We start from the raw sequence: 17,558 nt of genomic DNA, 5'->3' as shown, positions 1-17,558 counted from the left end.
GGAAGTTAGAACATTCTTCAAGGGATAAAGGGAGTAGATTTCGAAAGTATCCTCTCCCTAAAAGACATAAGTCAGGTATTTAATAATATAAAGTCCAACTTGCTTGGATGTTCAATTCAAAAAGCTTTACATCTGACAAGTCAAAATCAGCATGCCATGTTGCATCCCGTCTACTACCAGCAAAATTCACTCCGTTCGCAACCAATGCCCATTCGCAGCAGTGTGTTCCATTGATAAGAATCAGTACAATAACTCATCAAGGTTCCAGAGACAGCACCTTCTAAACCTGCTAACATTTTCATCGGTGAAGGACGATGCATCAGAGACATGAAACCACGTGTAAACTTCCCTCCAAGTCACACACCATGAAGACTTGGAACGAGATTCAGTTAAATTACATACACTTGTAATTGGTGAGAGTGAGCAGTCCTCATGAGGAATCTATTTTCTTGAGAGGTACACAAGGAATATATAAGCCACCTGAAGGGCCAGCCTTTCCAAACGGTCACTTGATTTCCTCATTCTACTCAACCCTTAGCCTGTTGCCTCTTCTCATGTGGTTTTGTTGCTCGAGTTCAGGAACCATTTCTTCCAGGACTAAAACGATTTTTCAAAGGATTTCATGAAAATGTCTGTGTTCGTTCCCACTGTTTTTGAACGTATCGAATTTTCTCTCTTGTTCAAATATTGATAGTGTTGGATCCTTCAAAATGATAATGTTATGTAATAAAAAGAATTGAAGGGATGTTCAAAGCATTACTTTACCTGTTAAAATTACTGCATGTTAATGCAACTACTATTAGCTATTTTGAAACATTTCCCACATGTTGCAATTAACACGCGACATCAGATGTAAGAAAGGCATTGAAATCAAGTGAGTCGCGCTCCCACATGCATGGAGCATACTGTCTGATCTCAGAGACATACAGCATGGAAAGTGGCCTATCCAATCTGACCAGGATAAATAAACTGATGTACTGTAGTCCCATATGCCAATGTTTGCCCATATCCTTCAATCTTTTCTCTCCAAGTCCCTGCCCAAATATCTCATGGATATCGTAATTGCATCTACTTTCACCACTTCCTCTGGCAGCTCGTTCCATGAACGCACGACCCTCTCTCTGCTAAATATCCACCTCAGTTCCCTTTTAAATTTTTACCCTCATTTTGAAACTATACATATTGGTTTTCTTCACTACATATATTGGTTTTGGTTTATCCACACTCCTCCTGTTTTATGTACCTCAATAAGGTAAGACTTCAGCTTTCAACTTTCATGGTCTAAAATGCCCAGCGTATCAAGTTTCTATTGAAAACTTTAACCTCCGAGTCAATGTGAAATTATCCTGAATCGTTTTGCATCCTTGGAAATCAATAGCATCCTTTATATGGCAGGATGACATGAGTTGAGGTGTCGGAAGACTGGAGGTTGATTAACGTGGTGCCACTGTTTAAGAACGGTGGTAAGGACAAGCCAGGGTTCTATAGACCAGGGAGCCTGACATCGAAGGTGGGCAAGTTGTTGGAGGGAATCCTGAGGGGCAGGATATACATGTGTTTGAAAGGCAAGACTGATTAGGGATAATCAACATGACTCTGTGCATGGGAAATCATGTCTCCCAAACTTGATTGAGGTTTTCGACGAAATAACAAAGAGGATTGATGAGGGCAGAACGGCATATATGATCTATATGGATTTCAGAAAGGCGGTCAACAAGGTTCCCCATGGGAGACTGGTTAGCAAGGTTAGATTTCACGGAATACAGGGAGAACCAGCCATTTGCATGCAGAACTTGCTCAAAGGTAGAAGACAGAGGGTGGTAGTGGAGAATTGTTTTCCAGACTGGAGGCCTGTGACCAGTGGAGTGCCCCAAGGATTGGTGCAGGGTCCACTACTTTTTGTCATTTACATGAGTGATTTGGATGTGATCATAAGAGGTACAGTTAGTAAGTTTGCAAAAGGCACCACAATTGGAGGTGTAGTGGATAGCGAAGAAGGTGACCTTAGATTACAACAGGACCTTGACCAGATCGGCCAATAGGCTGTGAATTGGCAGACGGAGCTTAATTCAGAAAAAATGCGAGGTGCTGCACTTTGTGAAAGGCAATCTTAGCAGGACTTATACACTTAATGGTAAGGTCCTAGGGAGTGTTGCTGAACAAAGAAATCTTGGAGTGCACGTTCATAACTCCTTCAAGGTGTGGACGCAGGTAGATATCATAGTGAAGAAGGCGTTTTGCATGATTTATTTTGTTGGTCAGAGTATTAAGTACAGGAGTTGGGAAGTCATGTTGCGGCTGTACAGGGCATTGATTAGGCCTCAGTTGGAATATTTTGTGCAGTTCTGTTCTTCTTCCTATCGGAAAGATGCTGTGAAACTTGAAAGCGTTCAGAAAAGATTAACAACGATGTTGCCAGGGTTGTAGGATTTGAGCTATAGGGAGAGGCTGAACAGACTGGGGCGGTTTTCCTTGGAGTGTTGGAGTTTGATGGCTGCCCATATAGAGGTTTACAATATTATGAGGGGCATGGATAGTGTAAATAGTCAAAGTCTATTCCCTTGTGTCGGGAAGTCTAGAATTAGAGCGAATAGGTTTAGGGTGAGAGGGGAAACATATAAAAGCGGCACATTGTTCACACAGACAGTGGTACGTGTATGGAATGAGCTGCCAGAGGAAGTGGTGGAGGCTGGTACAATTGTAAAATTTAAAAGACATTTTGATGGGTGTACGAACAGGAAGGGTTTGGTGGGATGTGGGCCGGGTGTTAGCAGGTGGGACTAGATTGGGTTCGGATAAATGTTTGGCAGGGACGGGTTAACGAAAGTGTCTGTTTTCATGCTGTACTTCTCTATGACTCTACTCCACATGTGGACTCACCATTGTCATTTCAAACTGCAGCATTACTTCCTCTACTCAATGCAGTGAACAACGAAGGCAGCATGCCAAATGATTTCTTCAATACCAAATATACAACTTTGTAGGAACAATGTACCTGCAACCCAAGGTCTCTCCTTTACACTGGACCCCCAGGGTACTACCAATAAACATGTTAATTTTCTTCTGGTTTAAATGCGAGAGACAGTACCACTTTGTTGCAATAGTACGACTTGGGCAGCTGCAATGAAGCGACAGACATTAAACTGCACGTGACATCGGATGGAAATTGGTTTCCCAAGTCTTACACTATTTGATCATAGACCACAGAACAATACAACACAGGAACGGGAACTTCGGCCCACAATGTACGAAACATGATGTCAAATTAAATACCTTTCTCTACCTCCCTTGGTCCATATTCGTTCATTCTTTGCATATTTGTCTGCTTAATATACAGTACCTAAATGCTCCTGTTGCTCCACCACTATGCCTGTCAACGCATTACAAACTCGTATCATTCTGGTGAAAACAGAACTTGCTCTTCACATCTGCTATGTAATTTCACTTCTCACAGTAAATGCATGTTAGCTCGGTTTAAAAGGTTCTGATCGTCAACCCCATCCATGCATCTCATAATGTTATAGATTCTATCGAGTCTCGCCTCAGACTCTACTGCTCCAGCTAAAAAAAAAACAACGTTTTTCAAGTCTCTCCTTACAGCTTACACCCTATAATTCAGGGAGCATCCTGGTAAGCCTTTTCTGCACCCTCCTTCAAGCATTGACATCCTTCGTGAATTGTGACAAAAAGAATGAACATCATACTCTTTTCGTGGCCGAACTAAAGTCTCGAAGTTGCCACATTATATCCTGAAGCAAGTAATCACTTCCTCGGTCAACATTGACCAGCATACCATATTCCTTCTTAACACCCTGTCTACTTGCGTGGCCATTTTCAGAAATCAATTGATCCCTCTGTACATTATTTTTTTCAGGATCCTGTCATTAATTGTATAACGTTCCTTAACATTTGGTTTCCCAAAGTGCAGCATTTCACAATTACCAGATTAAGCTGTCTGCCATTTCTCTATTCATAACTGCAGCTGATCTACATCCCACTTTATCCTATGATAAACGTCGATGCAAACCGAAGCTTCACTGATCTCTATGCCGTCTGCAAGCTTACTAATGCACGCACATATTCATCCAATTTATTGATATGTATCAGGAACAGCAGATATCACAAAACCTTTCCTGCATAACACCAATCGTCGCGGACTTCCATCCAGAAAAGCATTCGTCCACCTCTAAACTCTGCCTTCTATGGGCAAGCCAGATCGGAATCAAAGCAGCCAAATCATACTGGATGCCAGGCAGCTTATTTTTCTGGATGAGGCTACCATGAGGGATCTTGTCGAAAGACTTGCTTTAATCCATTAGACAAGATTCACGCATCAACCCTTGTCACCTCGTCGAAGAATTCAATCAAGTTAGTAAGACATGACTTGCCACATACAAAACCATGCTGACTCTCCCTAATTATGCAAAGTTTTTCCAAATACACTTAGATTTTTTCTCCAAGATAGCTCTCCAATAGCTTCCAAACACGGATAACAGGCTTGTTGGTCTGTAGCTTCCTGTATTATCACTGTTCCTTTCTTGGACAGATGAACAGCATTAGTTACTCGCCAGTGCCTGGTGATACTAAATTTTTCTTATGCTCCAGTAATCTCCTTCCTTGTCTCTCCCAACATCCTCGTTCATTTGCCTTCAGTCCCTGGGGTTTTACCCACCTTAATGCTTTTCAAGAGGCCAAACACCACTTCTTTCCTTATCTCAAATTGAATTGGCACATTAGCATTTTCCACACTATTCTCACTATCTTCCATATCCTTCTCCCTGCTGAATACCAGCATAGAGTATTCATTTAGGATCTGGTCTACATCCTTTGCCTCCAAGCACAAGTTTCATTCCGTATCCATGATTGGTCCTATCGTCTCCGTAGTTACCCAGTTGCTTTTAAAGCATGCACAGAATGCCTTGTTATTCTCTTTAACCCGACTGGCCCCTTCTTGTTCTCCTGATGCAATGTTTGAGATTTTTCCTGTTTTCCTTCTGTTCCTCACTGACCCTACCCAATATTAGCTTCCTATAACTTAAATAAGCTTCATTTTTCCGTTACAACGAAATGCAGCACCTCCCTCATTTTCGAAGTAACCCTTAACATTACCAAACTTGTCCTTCCTCTTTTACCGTACATGCTGGCCGCAATTTCGACCACTTGGGACTTCCACTCCAATCTTTCCTTTGGCTACAAAGGTATACATTCACCATTCGTCTCTTTTTTTCAATCACTCAGTCTATGTTGTGTCTGTGTTACCAATGCCTCTTTTACCATGACCCATAACCTTTCTCACAAATCTGTTTTGTGGTACCTTCTGGGATTCTGTGGAAACCATATCAGTTTTATTGCTCTCGTCAAACCTTCTGGCAGCATGTTGGTCAAGCACAATGTTACCCTTGATTTTCGTAACTAAATCATTTTTTCTCTACATGCCTACTAGCCTTATTACAAATAAAGTTTGACAGAAGCTTCCTAAGAGATAAACTGACAACGTTGTGAATACCAAGATTGACATTACAACTCTTTTGGCAAGAAGGCCATAACGTTGTCTCTTCTCGAGTCTCCTGGCAATTCCTCCAAGTCCATGGGAGACTGTCTTGTTTTGGCCAGTGTCACCACAAATCCTCATTTCACTTCACTCAAAATCCTTAGATGCATTTCTTCCGTCCTTCTAACTTCAAGTGCTTCGTTTTGTACAGGGACATGGATCGGAAATGTTTCTAGGGATGTGGAGCAAGTGCAGAAAAATGCCATCAGTTCAGTTTGGGAAACCCCGTTAGGACGGATGAGTTGGGACTATTTCCCTGCTGTATGACAAAAAAACGTATTTCCTTTTCAGTTTGATCTCACAATCTCGCTCACTTACACGGGTCACACACACACTCTCTGATGTGACACTCTCCTCAGTATGACTGCACATTAACAACTGTTGATTAATTTTGAAGTTGCTTATCAGCCTCATTGGAAGGATTAAAAAAAACCTGTCACTGCACTACAGCCAAAAGCATGCAGAAGAGCAATTGGGTGTTCATGCATTTCCTGGTTTGAATATCACGCATCGCAGACTCCAAGCTGGCACGGCCCCTCCTCCACCAGCACCCCGTGATCTCGCTCAAAGTCTCTTTACCGACCGTACCTTGAGTCTTCATGAGAGCACATACGGAGTGTTTTAGCTCTCTATACAACTCTGACTGGTCACAGCGTCTGTCAATCTTCTGGTTTTGGCCAATATGAACTGGCAGGTTAGGAAAACCGGTCAGTGTGGACAAGACAAAAAATAGTAATTGCTGAAAATGCTGAGCATGTGTGCGACTATCCCTGAAGAGAAATAAGAGTTAAATTTTCCGCCAAAGTGATTTAACTTCAGAAGAATATTGATGAGACTGGCCAACGCTCGTTCTGAGAAAGGGTGACTGAAACGTTAACTGATTTTTAATCACAGATGGTGGCAGATATGCTGAGCCTTTACAGCAATTTCTGTTTTAGGTTTTTGGGCTGAAAGGCCTGTTTCAATGCTGTATGACATTATCATCATTTTACCCTTCCTGATTCCATCCCTGCTCGATTAACAGGCGATACTTGATGTGAACTTCACCATGATATCTGCACATTAACGAGTTGTTGATTAATAACGAAGCTGTTTTCTAACCATCACTAGTAGCATTAAAATATATTTTCACTTTCTTCCAGCTGAAACCACGCAAAAGAGAGCAAGAGACACCGGCATTTTTGGCGATTCCTGTTTTAATCAATGCGTGCGTGCAGCTCCGAGCAGGTGCAGTGTAAGTTAAATGACTTCGCCTCGCGACTGCACGTGAGCCCTCAAAACGGGCCTTCTTTCACCATCTATCTTCGATTGGCAATAGTGCCTGTCAATCTCGTGGTTCCAGCCATTCAGAAGTGTAGTCCTAAAGTGCGTGTGGTAGATAGTACTGCTTTGAAATTGCCAAATGACATTTGACACTGCTCTATACACCCAAAATTTGTGTTCATTTTCTTTAACTCTGTCAGAAATACCATTAAGCTGATGAAGTTTGGAACAACGTCTGGTAGAATCTACTTAGTTCCAAAAACTGAAATACCTTTTTCTTGAGATTGGTCATGGAAATTCCCCAACGATCCTCGTCCTTTCGTTCCTTGGGATCCACCTTCCATGAGTGATGTTATTTCCAAATATGTCACATCTACCTTCACGAATTCTGTTTTCTTTAAGTTTATTACCAGAATTGCTTCTCCTAATTTTTCAAAGATTTCTGCAATCTGTACCATGTGATCTTTCCATGACTCACGAAAGATCACGACATGAAACAGATAAAGATTCTGTTTTTTAACCCAGACAAAACTCTGTTAATGAAACTTTGGAATGTGCCTGGCCCTTTCTTCGTTCCAAAGGGAGTAACTTTGAATTCGTATAGCTCATTTTAAATTAAAAACGAAGAAACTTCTTTCATTTTCACTGATAAAGGTACCTGCCAATAACAACGTGATAGGTCCAACTGTGTGATGTAACTGTTTTGTCCAAATTTCTCTATGCAGTTCTCCAATCCTGGTGTTGAACATGAGGGCAACGTTTTTTATGGCGTTGACCTTCCGTTAACCCTCCCAAAATCGTTGAGTCCCGTCTGGTTTGGGAATAATCGGCGAATTCCTCTGGCTCTGACTAGGTTCTGTGATATAATCGTTGGGCATTGCATTCACGTCCTTCTGGGCCTGAGTGGCTTTGAAAGGCTTAAGCCTGGAGAGGAGCTGTTTTACCAGAACAGTATTCCTTGCATCTACCTAATGCACAATAGGTTGAGTCCTCCCGTCTTATTCCTGTATTTGTACTCATATTGCTGTAACAAAACTTACAAATGTATTCTTCTTTCCGGAGACAGGCAGGAATCTAACCTATCCCACTCCACAAATAATTCCTCAATGGTTATCGCGTTTTGAGCTACATCAAACTCCAACATCTGCATTTGATTCCTCACTCTGTGGTGCGGTACCTAACACCTGTTTCTCCAGTTCCACTTCTCTATTATGATAAGGTTTGTACATATTCACATGATATAACTGATACTGTTTTTTTTTCCTGTCAGGCATTTTTACCGGAGAGTTCACCTAACTCAACGTTTTTTTTATTTGATGGGGACCACTGAACCTTTCTTTTCAGGGATCTCCTCTCTGTAATGACATCATTAATACGTCATCTCCATGGGGAAACGTCCCAATTTTAGATTTTTATCTTCCACGTATTTCATTGTATGCTGAAACATTTTCAGGTGCAGTTTAGCTAACTCATCCATCCGATTGAATTTCTCCGTCATCTCAGATACATAATCCAAGTGTGAAATTTCCAACCTCGATCGAGACAAGATCTCCATTATTAATTTCAAAAGCACTCTCGCTTCTTTTCCGAATATTAACTCAAATAGAGTGAATTGTGTAGATTCGTTTGGGGCATTTCTAATGGTAAACAATAAAAATGAGATATATCTATCTCAATAATTCATGTAATCATAACATTGCCTTCAGGCTCTGATGACACCTTAGTGAAGGTCTCTGGAATTCAGGGTGGCACGCACTTGATTTCAAGCACAGTATACCTCAGCTATCCATTACTTCCTTAAACAGCCGAGCAGTAAAATTAGACCCTTCGTCTGGCTGAATCTCTCTGGATAACCCATAATACGTGAAGAAAGCTACAAACTCCTCTACCAACTTTACTTTCCCTTAAAGGAGAGAAGGAGAAGGAAAGGCGTGAAGGAGAGGAACCCGAGGCACTACACGGGTAGTGCCTCCCACCCGCCCTCCTCCTCTAACCTAATAATAACATCTGTTGTGGCAAGCAGGTAAGTGCTGAATTTTGCTTGTATTATTTAGACACAGTTTTTGTTTAAACAGTTAGCTTTAGAGGGATGGCAGTGAAGGCAGTGCAATGTTCCTCCTGCAACATGTATGAGGTGAGGGATGCCATCGACGTCCCTGCCGATTACACTTGCAGGAAGTGCACCCATCTCCAGCTCCTCCAAGACCGTGTTAGGGAACTGGAGCTGGAGTTGGATGAACTTCGGATCATTCGGGAGGCAGAGTGGGTCATAGATCAGAGTTATAGGGAAGTAGTAACTCCAAAGATGGCAGATAGATGGGTTACAGTGAGGGGGACTGGGAGGAAGCAGCCAGTGCAGGGACCTCCTGCGGCCATTCCCCTCAAGAACAAGTATACCGTTTTGGATACTTGTGGGGGGGATGACTTACCAGGGGTAAGTAACGGGGCTCAGGTCTCTGGCACGGAGCCGGTCCCCGTTACTCAGAAGGGAAGGGTGAAGAAGAGCAGAGCAGTAGTAATTGGGGACTCGATAGTTCGTGGCACAGATAGGCGGTTTTGTGGGAACGAGAGAGACTCACGTTTGGTATGTTGCCTCCCAGGTGCAAGGGTACGTGATGTCTCTGATCGTGTTTTCCGGGTCCTGGAGGGGGAGGGGGAGCAACCCGAAGTCGTGGTCCACATTGGCACCAACGACATAGGTAGGAGGAGTGCTGAGGATGTTAGACAGGCTTTCAGGGAGCTAGGTTGGAAGCTTGGAGTTAGAACAAACAGAGTTGTTGTCTCTGGTTTGTTACCCGTGCCACGTGATAGAGATTCGAGGAATAGGGAGAGAGAACAATTAAATGCGTGGCTTCAGGGATGGTGCAGGAGGGAGGGGTTCCAGTTTTTGGATAACTGGGGTTCTTTCTGGGGACGGTGGGACCTCTATAAACAGGATGGTCTACACCTGAACCTGAGGGGAACCAGTATCCTTGGGGGGAGGTTTGCTAGTGCTCTTGGGGGGGGTTTAAACTAACTCGGCAGGGGCATGGGAACCCAGATTGTAGCTTCAGGGTGCAGGGCCTGGAGTGTAGGGAGGTGAGGAACATGGCATCAATTTCCAAGGAGGGTGCCTGTAAACAGGGAAGTGGCTTGAAGTGTGTATACTTCAATGCAAGAAGTATACGAAATAAGGTAGGTGAACTTGCAGCGTTGGTTGGTACCTGGGACTTCGATGTTGTGGCTATTACGGAGACATGGCTAGAACAGGGACAGGATTGGCTGTTGCAGGTTCCGGGATTTAAATGTTTTAGTAGGGTCAGAGGTGGGGGTAAAAGAGGGGGAGGTGTGGCATTGCTTGTCAAAGATAGTATTACAGCGGTGGAAAGGACGATGGATGAGGACTTGCCATCTGAGGTAGTTTGGGCTGAGGTTAGGAATAGGAAAGGTGAGGTCACCCTGTTAGGAGTCTTTTACAGGCCTCCTAATAGTCCTAGAATCATTGAAGAAAGGATTGGGAAGATGATTCAGGAGATGAGTGACAGTAATAGGGTGGTTGTTATGGGGGACTTTAACTTTCCTGATATTGATTGGGAAAGCTATAGCTCAAGTTCGTTAGATGGGTCAGTGTTTGTTCAATGTGTGCAGGAGAGTTTCCTGACACAATATGTAGACAGGCCAACAAGAGGTGAGGCCATACTGGATTTGGTTCTGGGTAACGAACCAGGCCAGGTGTTAGAATTAGAGGTAGGTGAGCACTTTGGGGATAGTGACCATAATTCGGTGATTTTTACACTCGTGATGGAGAGGGATAAGTGTGTACTACAGGGCAAGAATTATAGCTGGGGTAAGAGAAATTATGATGCGGTGAGGCATGACTTAGGATGTGTGGCTTGGAAAAGTAGACTCCAAGGCAAGAGTGTAAATGATATGTGGAACTTGTTCAAGGGGCAACTATTGAGTGTCCTTGATAATTATGTACCTGTCAGGCAGGAAGGAAAGGGTCGTGCGAGGGAGCCGTGGTTTAATAAGGAATTGGAATCCCTTGTTAAATGGAAGAGGGCGGCCTATCTCAAGATGAGACGTGAAGGTTCAATTGGGGCGATTGAGAGTTATAGGGTAGCCAGGAAGGACCTGAAGAGAGAGCTAAAAGCAGCAAGGAGGGGACATGAAAGGTCCTTAGTAGATAGGATTAGGGAAAACCCTAAGGCTTTCTATAGGTATGTTAGGAATAAAAGAATGACTAGGGTAGGAATAGGTCCAGTCAAGGATAGTAGGGGGAAGTTGCGTGTGGAGGCAGAAGAGATTGGGGAGACACTGAATGAATACTTTTCTTCAGTATTCACTCAGGAACAGGGCATTGTTGTCGATGAGAATACTGAGGCACAAATAAGTAGAATGGATGGCTTTGAGGTATGTAGAGAAGAGGTGTTGGAAATCCTGGAAAAGGTGAAAATAGATAAGTCCCCTGGGCCTGATGGCATTTATCCTAGGATTCTCTGGGAAGCAAGGGAGGAGATTGCAGAGCCATTGGCCTTGATTTTTATGTCCTCTTTGTCTACAGGAGTAGTCCCAGAAGACTGGAGGATAGCAAATGTGGTTCCCTTGTTCAAAAAGGGGAGTAGGGATAGCCCTAGTAACTATAGGCCGGTGAGTCTCACTTCTGTTGTGGGCAAAGTCTTAGAGAGAATTGTAAGGGATAGGATTTATGCACATCTGGATAGGAATAATGTGATCAAGGATAGTCAGCATGGTTTTGTGAAGGGCAGGTCGTGCCTCACAAACCTTATTGAATTCTTTGAAAAGGTGACGAAGGAGGTTGATGAGGGGAAAGCGGTAGATGTGGTATATATGGATTTTAGTAAGGCGTTTGATAAGGTTCCCCATGGTAGGCTACTGCAGAAAATACGGAGATATGGCATTGAGGGTGAGTTGGAGGTTTGGATTAGGAATTGGCTGGATGGAAGAAGACAGAGGGTAGTAGTTGATGGCAAAGTTTCTTCATGGAGTGCTGTCACTAGCGGTGTTCCGCAAGGATCTGTTTTGGGACCATTGCTGTTTGTCATTTTTATAAATGACCTGGAAGAGGGGTTAGAAGGTTGGGTGAGCAAGTTTGCGGATGATACGAAAGTCGGAGGAGTTGTTGACAGTGAGGAAGCATGTGGCAGGTTACAGCAGGATATAGAGAAGCTGCAGAGCTGGGCAGAAAGGTGGCAGATGGAATTCAATGTAGCTAAGTGCGAGGTGATTCACTTTGGGAAGAATAACAAAAAGATGGGGTACTGGGCTAATGGTCGGATACTTGGTAGTGTGGATGAGCAGAGGGATCTTGGTGTCCATGTACACAGATCTCTGAAAGTTGCCACCCAGGTAAATAGTGCGGTGAGGAAGGCATATGGCGTACTGGCTTTTATTGGTAGAGGAATTGAGTTCCGGAGTCCTGAGGTCATGATGCAGTTGTATAAGACTCTGGTACGGCCGCATCTGGAATATTGTGTGCAGTTTTGGTCGCCATACTATAGGAAGGATGTGGAGGCATTGGAACGGGTGCAGAGGAGGTTTACCAGGATGTTGCCTGGTATGGAAGGAAAATCGTATGAGGAAAGACTGAGGCACTTGGGGCTGTTTTCACTAGAGAAAAGAAGGTTTAGGGGTGACTTGATTGAGGTGTACAAGATGATTAGGGGGTTAGATAGGGTCGACAGTATGAACCTTTTCCCGCGTATTGAGTCGGGTATTACAAGGGGGCATAGCTTTAAATTAAGGGGGGGTAGATATAGGACTGATGTTAGGGGTAGGTTCTTCACTCAGCGAGTCGTTAGTTCATGGAATGCCCTGCCAGTAACAGTGGTGGACTCTCCCTCTTTATGGGCATTTAAGAGGGCATTGGATAGGTATATGGAGGATAGTGGGTTAGTGTAGTTTAGGTGGGCTTGGATCGGCGCAACATCGAGGGCCCAAGGGCCTGTACTGCGCTGTATTCTTCTATGTTCTATGTTCTATGTTCTATGTTCTATAATACTTTGTAATGGATGTCTCGCCGGAAACTTTTAGCCATATCCATCATGGTTAACAAATTCTGGTTCCCAATTGTAGTTTTGGGATGGAGACCTGCACAATTAAGTAAAACACACGTGAAAGCTGCTTTGAATGCGAGAATTAGTAAACCATATGCTACCTGTAAAACTTGTTGCCTGTGTGCTACTATCAACGCAGTCTGGTGCACTTCTGCCCATTTGTCCTCTGCACTAACCTGCCGTGGTCTCCATTTTCGTCGTCGGATTCTATCTTTAAGATAAAAACTGTCAGGAATACATTCTGCCTCCTTTTCTGAGTGTGCATCAGTATGAAATTCTATTATTGTCTCGTTTTTTGTTGTAAATCCATTAGCTTTTCCGAACTGAACACTTCTGCCTGACGCTCAGCCAGTTTAGGTTTTTCCTGCACCATTATGTCAAATAGGTTGTGCACTAACCCAATCTCAACTCCTCCATCTTTCTCTTTAGTTCATCCCATGCTTTTAGAATTGGATCAAATCCTGATCAGAGGCACAAGTCGACCAAAAGACCGGTAATCTCAAAATGTGTAAGATTTCACACAAGACTACTCAAATGTCTTCCACAAGTGCAGAATCTAAACTGTGTGACATTGTCAGAGTGTTGGGACTGCTGTTACATTTCCACCGTAGATCGACACATCTGTACATGACAAATGTCTCAACGTGCAGGAATCAGGAAGTAAATCTGTCACGATGTGAATCTCCTGACCGAATACGTTGAGGAGAGACAGAATTCCAGATGGTTGGTCGTTAGATGAAAGTTTACGACTCAAAACGAGGTGCATATCACCCAATTCCTTTGCTTAGCAAAAGGAAAACTGTTGCAGATTTAAATTTTACAATTGATACAACATCCCCTGCCGATTCTGGAAGAGTCCAAAAACTATCCCACCCTTTCTGTGCAGAAGTGATTCATAACATCTCTCCTGGAACACTCCAGCACACATTCTTAAACTCTGCTCCCGCATCCTAGAAACGCCAACCAATAGAAATATTCAACATTTCCTATCTTTTCCTGCTAATATCTTGTCGGAATTCAATCAGATCCCCGCTTAATCTTAAAAATTCGACAGGAAATATGCTTCATTTGCATAACAATTTCAAAACTTTCTCTGTACAACTGTCATAATCGGTGGGAGAGAAACTAGAGTTAAAATTTCGGATCCAGTGACCCGTAATCAGATCTAACTTGCATGATGTCGCCTCATAGCTTCAAATCATATGAAACCGAAAAAGATGACGGAATACTGAGGTCAGAAAATGCAGCAAAATTAGTGAAGTTGGAAGTCTCTATCAGTGAAGAATTGTACCGAGAATGCTGCTCAGTGTATTACTGTAACTGTTCCGATGTCTGGATAATGCTGACCACTCAGTGAGCTGGAGACATTATTGGTCAAAAGCTGAAGCCAGAGAACAGGTCAGCAGCAGACTAAAACGAGTTCAATCATCATAATACCATACCAGTGATGCCAATAAAAGCAACGATGGTGTAAAACAATCCACGAGATCAATTGGTTGATTCATTTTTCTGTGTGAGGTGATCTGTCTCTTCAGGTAGCTGACAAGCTCCTTGTCTGAAAGTCTGAACTGATGCATTCTCAGAGACGCTGCCTTGTACTTTATGGAAGCTCCTTGGGGAGATAGAGTTTGCAGTGGTGTTCAGCGGTATTGCTTTCTTTCAGTATTTTTTTAAATTGAGCTAACTCATTACAGTAATGAGTATAAGTCCAGTTATGGAGCATAGCGTCTCAGTACATCGTCATCAAACAGGGAAAACCGTATTTGACATCTGCCAGCAATAATGCTGACCATTCAAACACCACGAGTCCCATCCCGAGATCACAAATTATTGCTGCTGATTCTCCGTCAAGTCAGTTTATTCCAAGTGTGGAAATGTGTCTCAGAGATGTCCTTCTGTTCTTTAGGTTTCGAGGTGACCGCTTTAACAAAGAGCATTTGAATCAAATGTTCTCCCATACTGAATGTGTACATTGCTGTCGGGGTCAAATCGTATTCTCCATCCACCATTTCCCAGGATAAGGTGTAATATGAAGGACCAAGTGAGGAGAACATGCTGCCTTTCCTGAGGGAAGGGGACTCAGTGAACAAGATGGGCTTCCAACAATGGAAACATCACTGGTCTATCTCGTAGTGCTACTGCCCATCCAGAGACATCACTGACATCCTTCTTATTATCCCTGTTCATCTTGACAAATCACTGAGCATGCGTGTGCTTCTGTGTTTGGAATGTGTGTTGGGGACAGTGTAGACTGAGTTTGACATTTTCATCTCTTTAAGTATTTGTCTTCAACTTTACCGATCAAGTTTCCTGTGCATTTCTTATCCCAGAAGTGTTTGATGCGGACAGTATGGAGAGAGATTTACTCTGTCTCTAACTCCATTCTCTACCTGCTGTTTTGAGTTATAGATGAGTACATGTTAGGGAAGATGAATGTTGAATCATTTATTTGCTCTTGTGTTTTTAGCTGGGAACTCTGATTACCTGGACAAAGACAACTGAGCACGGGTTCCCAGTCAAACAGCCTTCTCTCACTACCCTTTATGTCCTATTACTCAGCCAGTTTCTGATCCACCTTGACAATATTCACTCAAACCCATGTGTTTTCACTTTCTTAATCCGTCTCTCATGCAAGACCTTGTCATAAGCCTTGCTAAATAGATATATTTGACGTATAGAAACTGCATCAAACGAACTTCCTTCATCCATACACATCTCCATGTTTTCAAAAGAAGTTCTAAATATTTGTTAGGTATGACCTCTATCTGAAAAACCCGTGCTGTTCATCCCGAATTAACCCATACCATTCCAATGGGTATTAATTCTCCTCTTCTGAATGTTTATTTAAATAGTTTCACTCCTAGTTACATGATTTCCTGGTTCATCTCTGAGGCCATTCTTAAAATAGAGGAACTGCATTTTCGGTCATCTGGAACTTGCCAGTGCCAAACAGACATTGAAAATTCCAGCATAGTTTCAGTGTGAAGACACATGATAATGTCTGCCGGCTGTGGGTGTGTCCTCTAAAGGAAATGTTGTATCCCGAATCTTCTGAAATAAGAAAATCTTCATTTTATTTATCACTAATGAACAACCTTTAAGCTCAGGATGAATCTCCCACAAGGCAATTGGATGTTACAGAGATAGCTTGGCATCAATGGGGCTGGAGGAGCATGTAGAAATAAGGAAGGGTGGTGACTGATCCTAATTCTCAGCCGCATCACTGATCATTCTCCCAGTCCTGGGTCACCACTAGTGAGTGGTAAATAGCAACAAATGGTCACTAGCTATTACTAAGTGAAGACACAAAGAACTGTCACAGCCCCATCATTGATCAATATTCATGCACTCCACTGTCTATGTCTGGAAATGCTCTGTGCATTCTGCAATATAAACATGCTGTAATCTCAGAAAAATGAGGGTTTGATTACCTCACTGTTTGATCGTGGTGAGACCCCTTGAACTAAATGGGTCAAAGTGTGATCTCACAGAAGAACTGTGACCTCACGGCGTACATCACAGAGAGAGATGAGACATCACAATCGGTTTGTAAACTGGCTTTGACTTGAGGCACGAGGCTGCAAAGGTACATACAGGGAAGACAAAGTCACTGTACCAACTGGGTCTCTGGCTGATCTCTCCAGTAGTGAATGTGATCACAAAGAAGATCAAAACAGCCTCACTTCACAAATACAGCACAACGCTATGAAGAGATTGTCATCAACATGATCAGGCAGAAGATGGCGAGGTTTAAAGGACCAGCCTAAATTTTCTCACCTTGCACTGACTGAGGCTTTGTGGGAAAATGAGGAACTGGTGCTCAATGATTTATTTTCAGGAAGATGAACTCCTACTTAAACTGATAAAATATGAAGAATTGATTTTTTACATGGTTCAGTACCTTTAATCCCAAATGTTACTTGTCTCGTCTGTCTGAGCCAATCCCAGCATCGCTGAAGGATGATACAGAAGTTGAGAGAGTTTCAGGCATTAGAAGAGTTAACAGAGATAAGGAGGGGCTTAGGCGCTGGAGGATAATCCAGAGAGATCGGGAGACTACAGAGACAGGAAGGGGTAACAGAGATGATGATGAGTTGGAGGAGTTTCGAGAAACAGGTTTGTTCGTGCGGGAGCTAGTTTCAGAATCAAGGGGTTCAGGATATAGGTTTGCTCGCTGAGCTGGAACCTTGGTTTCCAAACGTTTCCTCACCATAATAGTTAACATAATCAGCGAGTCTCCAGTGAAACGTCAATTGAGACTCACTCATGCTTTGGTGTCGAAACGTCTCAAAAAGAGCCTTCCAGCTCGCCGAGCAAACTTACGTTCAGAACCTAAATCTGAGCTACAAATATTCTTCAAACTCGGTAAGAAATAAGGTGTTGATGTGGTTTTTGGCACATGCTGCGGAGATAAGAAGTGTTCCGAGACTGAGATGGGAGAGTGTGGAAGATGCAAACATAGGATGTGCAGTTAGTAAGTTTGCAGATATCACCAAAATTGGAGGTGCAGTGGACAGCGAATAAGGTTAACTCGCAGTGCAATGAGACGTTCATCAGGTGGGCCAATGGACTGAAGAGTGGCAGATGATGTTTAATTAAGGTAAATGTGAGGCAGGACTTATGCACATGATAGTAAATGGAGTGTCGCTAAGCAAAGGGACTTTGGAATGCAGGTTGATATTTTCTTG

The sequence above is a fragment of the Chiloscyllium plagiosum genome, unplaced genomic scaffold (genome assembly GCF_037043375.1).
Source record: "Chiloscyllium plagiosum isolate Xiang-an unplaced genomic scaffold, Cpla_swu_hap1 HiC_scaffold_50, whole genome shotgun sequence".
NCBI lineage: Eukaryota > Metazoa > Chordata > Chondrichthyes > Orectolobiformes > Hemiscylliidae > Chiloscyllium > Chiloscyllium plagiosum.
Note: the sequence above shows the minus strand (reverse complement) of the source record.